The sequence below is a fragment of the Apis dorsata genome, unplaced genomic scaffold (genome assembly GCF_000469605.1).
Source record: "Apis dorsata unplaced genomic scaffold, Apis dorsata 1.3 scaffold_631, whole genome shotgun sequence".
NCBI lineage: Eukaryota > Metazoa > Arthropoda > Insecta > Hymenoptera > Apidae > Apis > Apis dorsata.
The window spans coordinates 1,350,263-1,354,679 of record NW_006263826.1 but is presented as its reverse complement, the minus strand read 5'-3'; the positions used below and the strand labels follow the sequence as shown (position 1 = coordinate 1,354,679).

At 30.0% G+C, this 4,417-nt stretch overlaps 1 protein-coding gene and 2 long non-coding RNA genes across 5 annotated transcripts in view; 2 read left to right on the top strand and 1 right to left on the bottom strand.

The window, feature by feature from the left end:
* Positions 1-4,417, bottom strand: part of LOC102671282 (neurogenic protein big brain) — a 13,593-nt gene that overhangs the window by 3,966 nt on the left and 5,210 nt on the right. The window lies entirely within an intron of this gene.
* On the top strand, positions 1,075-1,908 carry LOC116186359. The gene is made up of 2 exons (XR_004151340.1): positions 1,075-1,469; positions 1,628-1,908. It is a non-coding gene; the product is annotated as an uncharacterized LOC116186359 (long non-coding RNA).
* The window catches only part of LOC116186358, a 2,462-nt gene continuing 1,450 nt past the window's right edge, over positions 3,406-4,417 (top strand). Inside the window, exons 1-3 of one of the 3 annotated variants that reach the window (XR_004151339.1) lie at positions 3,406-3,656; positions 3,753-3,957; positions 4,081-4,274. This is a non-coding gene — a long non-coding RNA (uncharacterized LOC116186358). The remainder of the gene's footprint in view (positions 3,657-3,752; positions 3,958-4,080; positions 4,275-4,417) is intronic. The other 2 variants (XR_004151338.1, XR_004151337.1) reach the window with 2 other exon arrangements.

Here is a 4,417-nt window from a genome sequence, read left to right as displayed (position 1 = left end):
TTTTTTTTTTTTGCATAAAGATTAATAATTTTATAGGTTTGTATAATCGCATGAATATACGATAAAAATTTTAAATAATTAATTCTATTAAAAATTTTTTAAATATTAAATTCTTTAAAAATTTTTCAATATATCCTATTTGTTTGGGAATAATAAAGATCAATTTTATCTTTCATCATCTTAATTTTCGTATATTAATTGAATCAAAATTAATAAAGAATTAATACGAGATGCATATATCGTATCAAGGGAAAATGATTTTCATCATTAAATTTTTGGAATGCCCATTTTCTTTGAAACTTATTGTCACGTGCATCGGGGAAAAAAATTTTCCCCCATCTATCTAAAGAGTGATGCAAATGAAAGCTCCCCTCTTATTCGCCTTCTCTATCTCGAGAGGCCTTATAATCGTGTCATGAGGAGAAAGCGAATTGATGAAATCAGAAATGCAGATCATGATCGCACAAGAGATTAAATGTATATATGTACAACTATAGGATGGAAACAAGAAAAAATATATTTGTGCATTTGTTTTATGAAATTTTCTAAATTTTTGTTCGATTTTTCCCTATATGAGTAATAATCAGATGATTGTCATGATAATTTTTTATATTATATATAAAGATTGTTATTATCATCTTTCCTTCTTTTTATACTTGATAAATATTAAACATTATTTATATATTAAATTTTACATACTTTTTAATATTTATGTTATTTTATATTATTCATATTTTTTCAAAATAGTATTTAATACAATATATATATAATATTTTTTAAAATACATTATAATATTTTTTACGTCAATGGTTAAAATGCATCTAAAGAGGCTGAAAAAGGTTTCAGTCTTTTAAAAGGGACTCATTTTTTTCCACCAGCCAGAAAGAGAACACTCTTTACACCCATTCTTCATTGTTTATGGACTACTCTGCATTTTCTTTAAATGTTAAAAACTTTTTTACAACAAAAAGGCAATAAATATAGAAATATAGATATAGTTTAAAAATATAGAGTAAGTAATTTTACTTGAACTTTATATTATATATTTACAACTTAAAAAAATCTTTTCTTCTTTATAAATATCTTTCTTATCATTCCTATCATCATTCCTTACAATTGTTGAATCTAAAATTTCTTCTGTTTTCAGAGATCCATATATATAAAAAATGAAACAAACTTCGCGCCATTTTTTTCGACTCAACGTTATACTATATTTTTTTCTGAGAAAAAAGTTTCACAAGCGAATCGACTGGCGTCCGTTTTCTCACGTTTTCCGCTCGAAAAGTTACGGTCACTCAGCCGAGACCCACCTCATAGTTTAATCCGGGGTGCACTTGATTCAAGAGATCATGTGCAACCTGTGCCTATATACAGGGGTAACCGAACTCCAAAAACACCCCCAAGGGTCCAGGGCGGCCGGCAGAACGTTTAAAATAAATTTCAATTCGAAGCCAGAAAGGGGAGTGTGTGTATGTGTGTGTATATCACTTTCATTAGACCTCTGTCGTGTTTAACGAGCTATTGATATCTTCCACTCACTGGGTAGTACCACTGTATAAGTAGATTGGTATGGGCGTATACATGTATGAGCTTGCCACGGTGATCATTACTACATCCCCTTTTCCAGAGCTCCCTTTTTCAACCAAGGAAATCACCATATGTATGCGATGTGTGTGTTAAAGGCGCGATGAAACCTATAGCGATTCCATTCTAAAGTTTTGCCCTATGGGAAAGTTCAGATGCTCGGATAATTGCGGTTAAACCAGAAAATTAGGTTCATGACGAATCACTGATCACCGAGGGCGAGTTGTGGGAAGTTTTACAAGATGATCATTCTTTCCTTGTGAAACATATTGTTACATCGAATGTTATATCAGCTTGATAGAATTATATAGAGTTTTAAAATTTAAACAATTGTTAGATAAAGTTGTTCATCCTTTTTGCGATTTTTTTGAATTAATTTCAAGCATTTTCCTCGGGAACAGTTCAGTTTCCTTCGATAATACAAATTCAAGAGGACAAAGCACAGGAATTCTTTGAAAGACCAATGCGCAAGGTTGGAGTTCTATCCCCCTTGCTGTGAATAAGAAACGTATGAAAAAAGGGGCCAGGAAGTGTGTACACCCACAAGAATCCGGTTCTGTTGTGAAACAACCATGCCAATTGTTCTTATTTTTTATTTTTTTGTTTTCTTCTTCTTCTCGCTTCTTTCTTATTTTACAATAAAACTAAAATTAAATATATGTATTAAATGTAAATATATGTATATATATATGCATATATGCGTATATACATAATAAATATATATATGTATATAGATGCACACAAAGAACAAAGAACATATAAAACGAAAGAGGTTAACAATGGAAGAAATTTGTCTTATATACAATTGAGTATACCGTATCGAATCATGCCTTCACAAATTATAAGTTGTAAAAGAATCTTATTGATTTATTAGAATGCAAGGAGAAAAGAGACTATATGGCAGTTGGCCTCGAAGAAGTTGTGGATCCTTCTATAGAATCCTATATAAATCGTGGGCTGTGGCTTTCTATGGAGGAACACGTGCCAGCCACATGTTGCACAAAACGAATCCTTCAGTGATCCTTTCGAATATCCGAAGCGTAAAGTCGCAGTTACAAAGGAATTTTAGAAGCCTATAAATGATTCTCTTTTGGACGAAGGATATAAAACATCGGCAGATGTTTTCCGACTGAATCTCTTCAAAGATGTTGAATTTCCTATATGCGGATGTTTCAAAAGGATGTGTATAGAATATTACAAAATATCAATAATTTCAATCAACTTAACCTAATCTAACCTAATCTTCTGAGTCGTTTCAGAAAATTTTCAATGTTTATTCTAATTTTTAAAAAATTTTTTTTACAATTATTTATATATTATTTAACCAATTAATTTATTATTATTTTCAGTAATAATTAATATCTTTATAATTTTTAATTTGAATTTTATCGTATTTCAAATACAATTATAATATACAACATTATTCTATATACACACACATACATATATATATATATATATATACATTTTATTTTATTTTATTATTTTATTATATCAATATGTTATATTGTAAATTACTTGAAGAAATAATTTTTGACAGGCACATATAATCTAACAAGTTACGATCAAGGAACGGGACGATTCTCGAGAACACGTGGTTGTGACCATCTGTTGGCATACTGCTTCAACCATCTTATCCTTAGAAACCTTGCAAGTTCTTCTCTCCTGCATCCACAATATTAACACGCCAGCATCAATTTTTTTTGAAATTTTATTTTATTTATAAAATATATTTATGAAACGAAAATATGTGTTTTAAAGAAAGAAAGAAAAAAATTCATAAAGATAGTTTAGATTTTTAAAAACTATTTACTAAACTAACTATTTAATAAAGGAAATAAAGTATCGATTAGACGAGAATACAAAATAAAAGAAAATAGAACAGATATAATAGGAAAATGAGACAAAAGAAACTCTTTAGAAATTTATTATCAAGAAATTCAACTTTCTATCATCTTCATCGTGAAATTACCACAAAGAAGACGAGGTGTAAACTTTCCCAGCAACACGTTTAAATATTTATCTTAAAGAACGACTTATGCTCTTAATAATGAGCGACGAATTTTTAAGAGGTACGTGAAAGACTGCCATATGTTCTCCGCTTCTTTTCTTTTCGTTTTTAGAATTTATTTTTACTAACTGAGAGAGATGTTTTTTTCGTGCAACAGGATACGATAGAACGGATATGTTTTCAAGAAGAAGTAACCGGCACGATTTCAAAGTTGTAAAAGCTGGAGGATCCGTTTGAGCGGACCGCTTTGTGTCCCGCGATAAAAAGTGTTTCAAGCAGGTAAAACATTCCTACTGAAGCGATTCTACCTGATCCACCTGGCTTTCACACTACATTTTCGACCACAGTTTCTTCTTATGTATGTACATCTCTAAAGTACTCTGAAAGTAATTTTTTTCATGATTAAATTTTTCTAATTAATTGTCTAAAGATATGGAAAATATGGTGAATTTCATTATTTGCAATATTTTAATCTGAAGGTTGAGATTCTTGGAAGAACAATATATTCGAAAGCTAAGAGCGTACATATTTGATTGATCGACGAATTATCTTCGAAAGAAAATCCGAGGAGGATCCTAAGTTGACTGGGAGTATTGAAGAAAGTCGTCAAAATTGCAGCTTAAGAACCTAATATCGACGGCTTTCGAGAAGAGGCTTGGATATTACATATTGCTATAAAGTGCTCTTTCTAAAATATCTTCTTCCGACAAGTGATACTGCTCTTCATTTTTTTTTTTTTTGAAGTAAGCATTTAATCCATTTATTCCTTTACTTCGTTTCACTATAAAGATCTATGATTTCTATGAAGATTAATATTAATGA